Source organism: Engystomops pustulosus, chromosome 11 (assembly GCF_040894005.1).
Source record: "Engystomops pustulosus chromosome 11, aEngPut4.maternal, whole genome shotgun sequence".
Taxonomy (NCBI): Eukaryota; Metazoa; Chordata; class Amphibia; order Anura; family Leptodactylidae; genus Engystomops; species Engystomops pustulosus.
This window is the reverse complement of record NC_092421.1, coordinates 39786102-39801005: the sequence shown is the minus strand read 5'-3', so window position 1 is coordinate 39801005 and position 14904 is coordinate 39786102. Positions and strand designations below refer to the sequence as shown.

The 14904-nt window shown below is 41.6% G+C and overlaps 2 long non-coding RNA genes across 2 annotated transcripts in view; one reads left to right on the top strand and one right to left on the bottom strand.

The window, feature by feature from the left end:
• Nucleotides 1-14904, top strand: part of LOC140105820 (uncharacterized) — a 572683-nt gene that overhangs the window by 287290 nt on the left and 270489 nt on the right. The window lies entirely within an intron of this gene.
• LOC140106358 (uncharacterized) lies at nucleotides 736-2234 on the bottom strand. The gene is made up of 2 exons (XR_011850768.1): nucleotides 2103-2234; nucleotides 736-1211 (listed from the first exon to the last, which is right to left on the bottom strand). It is a non-coding gene; the product is annotated as an uncharacterized lncRNA (long non-coding RNA).

Here is a 14904-nt window from a genome sequence, read left to right as displayed (position 1 = left end):
CAGCGTTCATTACCACAGGACGGCTGCGGGACCTGCAGTAACTCCCAGACATTTCATAAACAAAAATTTTTTTGTTTCTTTGTGCAATCACTCCAGCAGAGGTGGTCGTATCTAAGGACACAGTCTTATTTCTAAGGGACCATGTGACTACATTTATGAGAAATTATCTTCACACAGGTAAATTTTTTTTTCTAATTAAAGAAATGTATATGCATGGCAGATTAATGAAACTAAATGTGAGTGCCCAGACGAGAATACCCCTTTAGCCCCTTTTAGTAATGAGTACTGATTTTAGATAGCTTCTGGTGTGGTTTAGTGGAAACGGTGGAGCCTCCTACAATTTGATGCAAAGCGTTGTATAAATTTAAACCATGGTGTATTGAACAAGGGAGTATTATATGCTGTACAAACTCAGGTTATTCTCAGTTTTCAGAAAATAAATTTCTAGGATCTAATAATAATGTCAACTGCTTGAATGGGCTGTTCAGAGATCTTTCTAGTGACCTTTTTACACCTAAGCCAGTTCCAATGCAGAGACACATTCTCTTGGCTTAGAGTGAATATGAATTACATTCAGTAAAACACTTTAACTTGTTCTTACTATAGTGAAGGAGATTTGCAAAAAATTTAGTCAAAAGATGTTTAATTTCATTGTATCTGGTACTTTTATACACTCATTCTAAAATTTCTTAGTCGCTTGATATTTAGTCTTGCAAAAAAGAAACAAAACAAAAATACTCAAACTCAATTTATTTTATTACTTGTGTAAAGTAACAGATTTTATGTTTTACATTTATGTTTTACTTGAAGACAGGTATGGTTCTTTCTATGATTTTATTTTCCATGTTCTTGATCCTGATGTCCTCCATGAGCTTTTGATCCTTCACCATGACCTCCATCACCTTTTGATTCATCACCATGAACTTCATCAGCTTTTGAGCCATCACTATGAACTCCATCACCTTTTGAGCCATCACCATGACCTATGTGAGCCTTTGATCCATCGCTATGACCTTTGTGAACTTTTGAGCTATCATCCTGACCTCTGTGAGCTTTTGAACCAACATCATGACCTCCATGAGTTTTAGCCCCATCATCATGACCTCCATGATGTTTTGAACTATCCATATGTCCTTCATGACTTTGTGAACCATTATCTTGACCACCATGACTACTTTCATGACCTGCATGGCTTTGCTGCTGTGAAGAATCTAAGGAAGGAAAATTAAACTTTTACTGAACAGCTTTCATGATATATATGCTGAATTTGTATTCTTCGATCACCTGTACTATTATACAAAGCAGCATTCAAAATGTTCCTGTTTGTGATTGGAAATGGATAGACCATCCCTTTTTAGTGGATATCTATGAAACCAGTGAATGTGTGTAAAGCCAGTATATCCTACTCTTTTCTGTGTGGGAAATATCAACCCTGAACTGGAAAAATTCTATTTATTAATTTATTAAAAAACATTTTGTTTGTGTTTTTGAAGCAAAATTTATAGTTATGTGCTAGAGGATAGAGAAGATTCTGGGCACAGAAAAGATGAGCTCAAACCTTAATGAATTCTGGACTTTTTCTGGATAAAAATTAGTCAGGGGTGTAACGTGAATTGAATGCAGAAGGTGTGGTCACGCCTAGGTTCAGGAGCCTAAGGAAGCCCATAAGATTTATCTTCATTAAACAATGGGACCCCTACTATATATGGGTGCATTGTAAAAATGTTAGAATACCGAATAAGAGAACAGAAATATAAAGAGCCTGTAAATATAATACTGGCATTCTTTTCAAAACCCCCCTATGGATTTAGAATTACAGTAAAGGATGCCCATTTTCAAAGCGGAGAGCATGGATCCTAAATTCTGCATTCCTGAAATGATTCTATTTCACTGGCTTCCATTTTAAGAGGAACTGTGCTATGTTAAATTTCTCATGCTGGCTTAATGTAGGCAAGCAACTGACAGGTCCTACCACAGATGGTTGCAGGGTTTTCTAGAACTTAATGTTGTTGGTACATACATCAGAAGGGTAGAAGGAGGCAGTTACATAATAATGTCAAACACCACAACTAAACTAAACCAGAAGACATTCTGTTACTTACGATCCTGGTCTTTGGACTGAATCTGTTTGTGCTGTCCGCTTCCTTTTACTCCAGACATGGTTATGGATCACACTAGTAGTGGTAGTGACAAGAAGAAGAAGACTTGAAAGATGCTGTATTCTGTACCTGGGGATCAGGCTTTTATACTCTGTCTGCACCGTTTAGTGAGTAATCTGTGTGATTTATCTATGAGCCCACAGTCTGACCATTGATGATGTCTGTAAATGAGGATTTGTCAGTCTCTTAATACATCTGTTAATTATGATGTTTAAAGACTTTGATCTTTTTTTGCCTTTATGGCTTAACTGAATATTTTTTCTTGGCATGATCATTACAAAATATAGTTTGTATTAGTTAAGCAGCACAACACATCATATGAATAGTTATGATTATAGCAGTATGGTATATGACCATGGTGTATTATGCGTATTAATGTTGCTGTTTGATTGCTATGGGCACTAGCTTTGAGAAAGGTGCTTCACAGTGTTCAATTTCCCTTCAATGACACTTGTCTGTCATAAAAAGTCACTTATACAATATTATCAGGCAGATAGATTGGCACAATTTATAGGTGTCTGTGCCAAGCATTATGTCTTCCAAAGATGCCTGACATTCAATCCCCTTGTCCTTGCTGATGTGACTGCGGAAATAATTCAGACCACCAATTCTGCTTCTGGTGCCATCAAAATCCTTCCAATTCCGGAAGAGGCTCATTACTGTCTTAGCGCAAACCTGCCTACAACCGGTCTTAAATTTTCACCAGGTCTGCCGCTAAGTGGTGGCTTTATAATGGGCAGCAAAGATTTGGAGTCTCATCCAATGGGAAAGATTTATTATGCCTTCACCACCAAAAGGGTTCAACCTGACATAGATAAAGGCACCAAAACGTCTGTAGGCAGAAAGGCAGGCTTAATAAAATACCCCCAATTTTAATTCTGTGTAATGAGGCCTGCTTATTCCTTTCTCTACCATTAATGAGCACCCCCCAAAAACAACTATATCTTAAAAGGCGTTGCCATTAATAACTAACTTTACCTGGGTAAGTACAAAACCCTGATATGGTTACCTCAGGAATGTTTGTATGTAGGCCTGTGGAAGCTGTGAGTCATGTGACCTGAGTACTGTATGTACACCTCTCTGTGATACCCATTCCCTTGTAAGTGATTGAAAGGGCATGCTAAGTACATCTGTTGGCCCCCAACCACTACTGAGAGAGTAGTAATTTTGGAGGGGGCTTGTAAACAGCAATGACTGCACAGCCCCCTCCATCTACCAGCTGGACACAGGGCGTCACAGGAAGTTCTGAGTCCTGCTGCTGGTAGGTCACATGACCCACGGCTCTGGGAGACTACAGACAAACTTAAGCAAGGCAAATACAATATGGGAAACCTTATTAGGGTATTGTACTTGGCTACACCCAACATCTACACCCTTGATATGGGTCATATTTATGGAGAGAGGTTGCATATATCGACATCTGACCCTGCTGGAATTTTATGGGGCTGTGTGCATTAGACACTAAGCATTATGCATATTATTGACCCCCCCCCCTTCCATTTTTTAGACAGCTCTTGGGAACTCTACATTAAGTAATGCATATTAAGTACGCTCATTTCCGCTATACAAGGGGGCCTGCATGGCCTTATTGCTCATTAAGAGTCAGTCCTCCACTTTATGTAAATGATTTAATATGTTCAATAAAATTATTTATGCCTAAACTATTATCAGAAATTCATAGTTTAACCCCTTAAGGACATGGCTTAAAATGGCCTTTAGTATCAAGTCCTTTTCTCCATGCTCAACTTCCAACTTTCTAACGGGTTAATTTTCACTAAAAACATTGAATGATACAATTATTGTTCCCTACATGAGAGCAATAAAGAGAGCAATAAAAACACTTTTTAATTAAAATGTTTATGCAAATCACAGTACAAAATAATGATTAAAGTATTCTGTAAATTAGTGCAATTAAGGAGACGCCAAATAGATTTTCTTATGTTTTACTACTAAAACAAAAAAACACCTTTCTGTGGAAAACTCATTTGCTTGGTTGTTGCCATATCCTGAGAGATGCTTTATTCCCGCATAAGATAACAACAGTACTTTTTAATGATATGTTTCTTGTAGGGAAACATGGGGACAGGGACCAATTTGCCATGCTTTGTGCAGCGCTGTGTAATCTGTAGGCACTATATAAGTAGTTATTATAATATAGAGTCTGCTTAGCCAAGAACACAGCAAACCATTTTTTATTATTTCCCTTTTATTAACACAATATTTTTTTATATATAATTATTTTATTTAAATTTTTTTTATAACTTAAATGTTTTTTTAATACCCCACTAGGGCACTTAAACCTGTGATAACTTGATCGCTCATATAAAATACTGCAGTTCTCGTGTAAAGCTTGCAGTACATTTTGCTGCTCTTAAGACAGAATGGAAAAAAATATATCGCTAATGGAGATGTAAACACGGGCTTAAAGGAAACCTAACATTTGATTCATTTTGAAGCAAACATACCTTGAGAATGCTGTAGCTACACTGATGCAGGATCATAATTTAATCATTTTGCTATCAAAACAGATATAACTTTATGATAATGAAGCTCTTTCGCTTCTATGGCTGGTTCAGCGCTTCTCCTAGCTTGTGAGTTATTCACTGCAGGACAGGATGAAGAAAGCTGGCGAGCAGCACCCAGTGGGGAGGGGTAGTTTATTTCAAGTGCATTTTCCACTTGTGAAATAACCTACTCATCCACACAGAGTGCTGCTTGCCTGCTTTCTTCATTTGGAATCGCTGGGACTTTGAGTCAAATCCCTTTGAGTCTGCACCCACTTTGGATTTTAATCAGTTACTTTACTGTGCCACCCTCCACTTTTTTGTTACCTTCAGGACAGAATGATGTAATCCCTGGGTTGTTCCTGAAGGCAGAATAATAAATTGCTGCACCATCCCCCAACTGCTGTGTATGAGTGATCCAGCTCAGGTTGATTAGTCATGTCTTGACTAAGCTCATGTGTAATGAAAATCTCCCTGTGTAATGTGTTTATGTAGGCAGCAAGCTTGAGCTTAGTTTAGGGATTAACCAAGATATGATCCTGCATCAGTGTAGCTACAGCATTCTCAAGGTATATTTGCTTCATAATGCGTCAAATCAAATGGTAGGTTTCCTTTAAAGGAGCTTATTTCAGAGTTGTGATGTCACAATAGCTTCCTAAAATGTACTTGTGAAATCACAGTAGCTGACTGGTATGAAATACAGGTGCAGTTCTCCTGTCTGTCGCTGCATTCTATTTTACTCTGATGCATTTGTGATGTCACTCTAGCTTCCCAGACTAAAGTCCATTTCCATTTTTCTTGCCTACCTGTATAAGGGCTCATGCACATGACCATGTTATACAAATGTGTGAATGTGTTACCCCCTAACCACAACAGCATCACCAGAGCACCACTGAAATAAGCGGTGCTGTCGTGGTTCAGGGAAAGAAAATTACTGGTATATAATTACCTTTACATTTACCTTTAACTTATGTGAGCTTATACGCCTCATGCATAAACCAAATGCACTTTTTGGAGTATTTTATAAGAGCATGGACAACCAGTACACAAAGAGGAAACCACTCTGTTTATAGAGCTTCAAATGTTCTGACACAATACATTTACTATACCCTATTTTGTAGTTTAATGGCAATTGCACCTAAATGAAGCACAAACAGTGACTATACTACGGAACGATTTTCTTCTGCCTCCACCTACAGTGAAAACAGATGATGGTAGGTCGCACTCCTACCAATCAATGTCAATTTCTGTGCCAAAATATTCTGCACCATGTATACAGTACCTTTGTGATAACATTGAATACAATGTGAATCGTCCATCATCTGTTCCATGTATACAATCTGCTGTATTTATGTTCTGTGTGTAGTGATCTATGAGAACACCATTAAAATACTTGGCATGATTGTATGTCCACAGCTCTGTGCCGTATTTGCTATAAAAAATACAGCTTTCACACATCCATAGCTTTTAGAATTTATTTGTATGACTTTTATTTCTAAATTCAGGGATTCATTTTAACTTTTCTTTCAATGATTTTCCTGTTGATCAATCTGGTGCCTATAAAAGTAATATGTAGTAATAGGAATACATCTCACATAGTGCAACCTTTTTCTATTTTATTTGATAAATTTATCCAAACACAAACAGATAAATTCAAATGAATGCAAATATTTTTTTTGTTTTGAATTTGCTTCTTTTCCCAGCAAGTAGTTTTACTTTTACTTCAAATTTTGCTCTTCTAATGCATTTATATTCTGGCGGTAAATATGATTTTATTTTCCATGGCCTTGACCCTGGTGGCCTCCATGAGCTTGTGAGCCACCACCATGACCTCCATGTGCTTTTGAACTATCACTATGGCCTCCATGGGATTGTGAGCCATCACCATGGCCTCCATGGGATTGTGAGCCACCACCATGACCTTTTGAACTATCACCATGGCCTCCATGGGATTGTGAGCCATCACCGTGGCCTCCATGACCTTGTCCACCATCGCCGTGACCTCCATGAGCCTTTCCGCCATCGCCATGGCCTCCGTGAGCTTTGGAGCCATCACCATGTCCTCCGTGACTTTTTGAGCTATCTCCATGGCCTCCATGAATCTTTGAACTATCTTCATGACCTCCATGGTGTTTTGAGCTTCCATCATGTCCTCCTAGGTTTTTGGCTCCACCATCATGACCTCCATGGTGTAGTGAAGAAGCTAAGGAGACGAAATTAGGTATTTCAGCTTTAAAATCATTCAATTTCTACAGCAATCTAATTCTTTCTTCTATCTTAAGCAACCATGCACTAATGTATCTACTGCATCCTGAACTCTAATAGAGCTGGAAAGACCCAACCGAATTTTACATAAAATGTTAAATGTATCATATGAATAAAGAGGCATCTGCGGCACTCACCCGTTAAAATTCTTCTTTATTGTAGTCTTCACATAAAATCAGTCTGACATAGTAAAGCCAAAGTGGGGCAGAGGTAGGAGCAGGAGGTCAGAAGGTAAGGCGACAGCCGTTTCGCGCCGTCCGGCGCTTTCTCTAGCCTGGCTAGACAGGCTAGAGAAAGCGCCGGACGGCGCGAAACGGCTGTCGCCTTACCTTCTGACCTCCTGCTCCTACCTCTGCCCCACTTTGGCTTTACTATGTCAGACTGATTTTATGTGAAGACTACAATAAAGAAGAATTTTAACGGGTGAGTGCCGCAGATGCCTCTTTATTCATGTTTTCTATCGTGATCTACACACTGTATGCTGAGCACCACCCGTGCTAACATCCGATATTTTTGCACCATCTATGGAGATATATCCTAAAACTGCAAGCTGGGGAGAGTGGCGGTAGTGCCCCGCGTTTCACAGCTCTGTTTGTTACTTAAATGTATCATATATGATGGGAATATTAGTCTTCTGAAATCAATACAGTATGTTCAGCTATTTTTTATATAAGGTTTAAGGCAAGATTTTCTTTTTTCTATATAGTTTTGAACCACCAAATTCTATACTGAGAAGGAACATCACTGATGAAATCCTCATACATCTGTTCTTGCTTACAATACACATGGATACATGAGTCATGCAGGGCATTTAAAGGTCCTCCAAAGATCCTGAAAACAGGCAGAAGGGGCACATCCTCTCCTCTCTGTGGTATATTTTCATGGAAACAAGCCTGCTTGGAACTTCAACATTTTAAATCCTGTTTTGGAATATAACATGGATTTTGGCTCTGTGTCTGCAATGCTTTTTACTTAGCCTATTGACAGTTTACCTAAGCTAACATTTCATGCTATCCCTAATAATACAGTTAAACTGTGTGTGTATGTGTGGGGGTAGGTAATTTACCAATATACATCTAATATACATTTATTGTTCTGCAGGCAAATATGTTACAAAAAACGAAGGTCTATGAATATCATTTTGTACACTGATAAATTAAAAAAGTTAACCATACATTTTTATTATCAAAGAAGCTATCAGACTCCTCTTATACTGAAGAGACTCTAGTGGGGATGTGTCCTTTTCTGTCTCTATATACAGTGCTGATTGGTTACGTGATTAGTGGGGTGATGGGTCCCCCACCAGTGTGATATTAATGACCACATGTGACCTTATTTCTGAACTTACCTCTTAGTTTTATAAAACCTCATTAGATTTCACTGTTACAGCCCTGCTAAAACATTGAAAACTTTTTCCTCAGTTCAACCATATTAACAAGGAACCACTGTGAACCGCATATAGTGTACCAAAGGTTAATAGTAAAGCAGTCGAAAAACAAGAGGAACATGAAGATTTAAAAAATCTCCATTGACAAATCTTTTACTTACGATCCAGGTCTTTGCACTGTTTATGCTGTCCGTGTCCTGACATGGTTATAGATGACCCCAGTAGTGTGTGATATAGAGGTAGAAGGATTGGATTCTGTACCTGGGGATGGGATGAGGCTTTTATACTCTGTCTGACTCCTTCCTTTAGTGAGTTATGGCTATGATTTATCTGTGAGTCCATGATCTTCCAATAATGCGCTGTAAATGATAATTTGTCACTCCTTTTATATTTTGTTAGTGATGTTGTTTAATGGCTTTGTTTGATGATTTTGCCTTTGTGACTGAACATAAAGTTTATTTTAGCTTGCATTATGCTTACACCAAATACTTGATAGAAGTTAAATAGCGGAGTCCGTAACATGTCATAAGATTTTAATAGATGCTTTAATAACTGGACGAATTATAATGATAGTGTTAAATACGAATAATGCACAAAGAAGCATATTTATGTAAACTGATGCACAGAAAATTTTTCATTAAAACACATTTAAAGGCTGTTTCCTGCAGGTATCAGTCATTGTGTTTTGTTTTTAAATTTAGGAATCACAAACTAATGACCTGTCCCCTCCACTCCTCACTCCTGTGAGGTCTGATGTACTAGCCTTTAAGGTTTAGGTCTTGTTGAAAAGGAAGTTGTGAAATCACATTCATTGTGGTCCACCAACCATTGGCTCCACCTTAACATACACATTAAATATGTGGACACTACTAGGGGTTGTACACTTTAAGCCAGGGGTCCCCAAACTTTTTACATAGGGGGCCATTCACTGTCCCCCTCAGACCGTTGGAGGGCCGGACTAAAGTTTAAAAATAAATATCAGTACATGTGACCATACCAGTACATACACTGGCACCCCCCTCAATTAATTAATATACTGCACCCACTTGTGAACTATTTTAAATATTGGCCCAATTAATGAATTAATTGGGACAATTAATTATTAAATATACTGGGACCCCTCTCCATTAATTATTGAATATGCCCCCCCCCATTAATTGTGCGCCGGGGTTGTATTCCGGCCACATCGCTCCAGTAAAAGTGCTCGAGCGGCCGTTTGCGGCTGCATCGAGCACTACACAGTGACGGGCAGGTGCGCCAAGCATCGGGTGCCGCATGTGGCCACGGGCCGTAGTTTGGGGAACCCTGCTTTAAGCAAATATTTTATATGGTTTGTGTAATGAAAAGTTATCCAATTTACAATATACTTTTCTACTTGCTTTCCTTCTATAGGAAGCTTCTAGGTTTACTTCCAGTGAATAGAAATCTGTCCATGGTCATGTGATGGATACGCAGTTGCACGAGCCAAGTAATCAGAGCTGTGTGATATAACGAGCCATGCACCTGTGATACATCACATGACCATGGACAGATTTCTATTTACTGGAAGTAAACCTAGAAGCTTTCTGTAGAAGGAAAGCAAGCAGAGATCTTAAAAAACATGAGGAATTGGTACAGATTATATATTGGAAAATTGTATAACTTTTCCCTTATACAAACCATATCAATTATTTGTTGAAAGTGGATAACCCGGGGGGCGTGGCTAGCTAATGGCGGGATAGGACGCTCAACTGCAGTGCTCCGCTCCGAGACCCGCAGAAATAGAGCAGCAGGCATCCAAAGACCCTGACCGGGGACATGATGGTGGGCAGGGGAGGCAGGAGCGCCGGGAGATCCCGATCCCGAAAGGAAAGTGGGAGCGTGGCCACATTCTTTGAGCCGGTCGGCTCTGTCACTAGCAAGCACGTAACAGCCAAGATGGCCGCCGGCACAGAAAACTCCAGCGCTACTGCCCCAGCACCGCAGGAGAGCAGGAAGCTGTCACAGCCAGCAGCCGCAACAGCTACAGTGCCGAGGGAAGGAGGAAAGGAGAAGGGCGCACAGAGGGAGGCAGCGCAGTCTGCCCCGGCCAAGGTAGGCGCAGGGGATCGGGCCGTGATGGTGGAGGCCCCAGCTCACCGTGAGCATGCCACGTGGGCCGACATGGCGGCTCCGCCAGAAGAGAGGAAGCCTGACAGGTCACCAGGGAGCTCCCCTGGACATTACAGTCCCCGGCAAGTGAATGCAACCCCCCCTTCTCCAACTGTTGCAGGAGGGCTAACAGGTGCCCATATCAACCCCCCTCAAAAGAACCAACATGGGCTCTCTCAATCAAGCCCTGGGGCTCAGTCTGCCTCATTGGGGGCCTCTCCTTGCTGGGCTTCAGCTCATAGCCCCGTTTCCCCGCTCAATTCCCTTGCTGCTGGCGGCATGGGACTATGGCAGGAGACATCCACACCGCCACGGTCCACGCATGATGAGTGGGACTGGAAGTCACACATAATGGCTCTCCCTACCAGAGAAGATCTACAGACTCTCCTAGGAAAGATGGAGGCCTCACATAAGAAGGATATGGAGGATATTAAATCGGAGATTAAGCACGTGGGGCACAGGGTCCTAGAATTGGAGGAACATCAGGAAGGTCTGCGTGACGTTATTCATTCTCATAAAGAGGTTATTGCACAACATTCGTCTCAAATTGCAGATATCATGGACCATCTTGATGATATAGAAAATCGTCATAGACGAAATAATTTGAGAATAAGGGGCCTCTCGGAAGAGATCCTGCCATCACAGCTAGAGAATTGGGCCCAGAAATTCTTTGGCAATTTGCTACACATGCCTCCTAACAAAAAGATCGAAATAGATAGGATCCACCGTACTCTTGGCCCGCGTTCCTCAGATCCTAAACGTGTACGAGATGTCATCTGCCGTATACATTTTTATAAGGATAAAGAACGAATCTTACAACATGCCAGGGACTCTGGTGGACTGCAACATGGGGACTCGCCCCTACTGATCTTGCCAGATCTTGCTCGACGTACGCTATTCCTCAGAAAAGCTCTCAAGCCTTTACTGCAATTGCTAAGAGATCGCGACATCTTATATAGATGGGGATATCCCTTTCAACTGCTGGCCAAAAAGGATGGGAAGAGTGCATCTTTCAGACGTCTAGGAGATTTGCCTGGTTTCCTAGGAACTTTTGAACTCCCGATGGTGTCCCTGCCAGACTGGCCGCGTCCGGCCTCTTTGCCGGTGTCCCCTCCAAGGGAACAATGGAACAAGGTCCCGCCGAAACAACAGCGAGACTCCAAGAGATCCAGAAGTGCTACCTTTGCGGGTCAACCCTGAAACCTTGAGCTAAGCATGTAGTTGAAGTTCTAGAGAAATATTGTTAGCTTAACGCTTTTGTAGATATCCCTGGTTGTATCGCCAATAGGGAGATGGTTTAAAATGCAAACATGGATTTGCTGAAACAAATGCCTGCTGCCTTTATATCTGGCCTGAGAGGCCGTGTGTTCTTTTTTTCATAGGGTCCGGTGCTAATGCACGACCGTCAAAAGTTTTTGCCTAAGTTCCCAAGTAGGGTTGGCGACATATAGTGTTGCCTAGTGTATAACACTGTAGTGTAGCATAGTATAGAATACGAGTTACCCTGGTCTAACACCTGGTCTATTGACTGGGAACCAGGGAATCCAGAAGTTCTTATTTGTTGGTAGTTATATTATTTGTGAAACCCCGGTCTGTCTTTGTTCGTCTTGTAAGTAACAACTAGTCCCTGTCTTCCTATCCCCCCCCTTTTAATTATTAGTCTATCTCTTTCTTGCTTAGACCGTGTACAGGCGACCCTACCGTTAGCTTAGAATGACTAATTTATCTTTCGCCACATTTAATGCTAGGGGCCTGAATAGCCCAGGAAAAAGAGGGCAAATCCTTTATGGATTCCATAAAAAACGTGTGCAAATAGTCATGTTTCAAGAAACTCATTTTAAGACCTCCTGTGTACCCTCGTGTCGCAATAAATTTTATAACACTTGGTTCCATGCACCAAACCCAGTACAGAAGTCCAAAGGGGTCTCTGTGGCATTTCACTCCTCCTTCTCTCCACAGATCTTGGATTCTAGGGTGGATCAGAAAGGCAGATTTCTCTTCCTAAAAATTTCTGTCGCAGGCTCTACTTATACTCTGGCTAATGTTTATTTCCCTAATGTAGTACAAATTGCATACGGTATCCATCTCCTGGAGGATTTGGCGGGCTTTGCTGGAGGCTCGGACATAATTCTTGGCGGCGATTTGAATGTACCACTTGATCCAGACCTTGACACATCTGAAGGTAAGTCCTCAATCTCATTTGCAGCCACCCGTAGACTAAGGCAGGAGTTAGCTAAACTAAATTTAGTGGATCTCTGGAGGATACTGCACCCGGCACAAAGGGATTATAGTCACTATTCTAGTGTGCATAACACGTATAGCCGTATTGATACACTCCTGGTCTCTCATTCCCTCCTTGATCTCAGCCCTACTTGCTCTATTGATTCCATAATTTGGTCTGACCACGCGCCGGTAATGGGTGCTATAAGACCTTATCCTCAAAGGAGGAAGACATTCTCCTGGCGGCTTAACGATCATCTATTAAAAGATGCCCTGTGCTCGGCTGAGGTCAAGGAGGCTATAGAGCGTTTTAAGAATGGCAACCCTATTGATTATAATAATGCTCCGCTCATGTGGGAGGGGCTAAAATGCGAACTCCGCAGAATTTTTATGTCACACGGGGCTAGAATTAAGCGGCAAAATGCGTCCAAACTTAGATCCCTACTAGCTACTCTGGCTTCTCTTGAGTCTGCAAATAAAGTTCAGTGGTCTGATGCTCTGAGAGCAGAATTATCCTCAGTTAGGCAACAAATTTTGCAAATATTGGACCAGAAAACCCTATGTGCAAGGGATCGCCTAAAATTTGGCTTCTTTGAGTATGGCAACAAATGTGGCAAGTGGTTATCTAGGGCCCTGCATCCCAGACTACTATCTTCAAGGGTTATGTCTATTAATTCGCCAACTAATGGCATGATTTTCAACCCTTCTGGAATTTTGGAGGAATTCAGGAAATTTTATGAATCCCTATATAATTTACCAATGCAGGAAGATGCGGACAAAAGGGAGGCCATAGCTGCATACTTGTCCAAATATGCCCCAAAACGTATATCACAGCAGTTGGCTCAGGGCTTGGAGGATGAGTTCACATCTGAGGAACTTGCTCAGGTGATTAAGGAATTGAAAGTGGGCAAGAGTCCGGGACCGGACGGCTTTTCTCCGCGCTTCTACAAAACGCTGAAAATGGATATAATTGAACCCCTCCTCTCCTCCTACAATGCGATAGCTAAGGGGGCTACTTTCCCAAAGCAATCCCTAATGGCGCATATATCTGTGATTCCAAAACCCGGGAAGGACGTCACCCTTTGTGCCAATTTCAGACCCATCTCTCTCATAAACATAGATATTAAAATATACTCTAAATTATTGGCGCAACGCCTGCAAACATTAATTCCAGGTCTTATACATAAGGAGCAGGTGGGGTTTGTCCCAGGCAGAGAAGCCAGGGACAATACTATCAAAACAGTGTCATTGATGAACGCTGCCCAAAGGCAGAAGATCCCTATGTGCCTGCTCTCTGTTGATGCCGAAAAGGCATTTGACAGAGTAAGTTGGAACTTCATGGAACAGACACTCAGGCAGATAGGTCTTGGCCCCCTCATGCTAGCTCGTATAATGGCCCTCTACCAGAACCCGACGGCGATGGTCAGGGTGAATGGGGATCTTACTACCCCGTTTGCCATAAGCAACGGAACCCGCCAGGGGTGCCCCTTATCACCACTGCTCTACATCTTAGTGATGGAATCATTGGCAAACGCCATTAGAACTAATAAATCTATCAAGGGCCTTAAGTTGGGAGGGCTCCGTCATAAAATGGCCATATTCGCGGATGATTTATTATTATTTATCACTCAACCACGCACAACGCTTCCGTCAGTAATGGCAGAGTTTAAAATCTTTTTTTTGAACTTTCTAACTTTAAAGTAAACCTCACGAAGTCCGAGCTGCTCAACGTAAACCTGCCTGACAATGTGGTGGGAGATTTTAAGAATGAGTTCCCCTTTCGATGGGCCGAAAAAGTCATCACGTACCTGGGGATAAAAATCCCGACGGATTTATCTTGCCTCTTTCAGGTTAACTATCAGCCCCTTCTGGGGTCTCTAGAGAAGGAGCTCCTTGCCTGGAAGCGCCTTCCGCTCTCATGGTTCGGAAGGATTAGTGTAATTAAAATGGATATCCTGCCAAAAATACTCTATTTCTTCCAAACTATACCCCTCCAAATAGCCCCTACCTTCCTTAGTAGACTTAAAAGGGTGATCTCGGGTTTTATATGGGATTCCTATAGACCTCGGATGGCCCACACTTTACTTACTAGGCCTAAAGAGATGGGAGGGGCGGGCTTGCCGGACTTGGGTCTATACCATGAGGCCTCTATGCTGACTTGCATAGTAGACGCAGCCTTGAATTCGTCTTCCAAGCTCTGGGTGACGCTGGAGGCTTCTTTGAACTTGTCGCCTCTGAT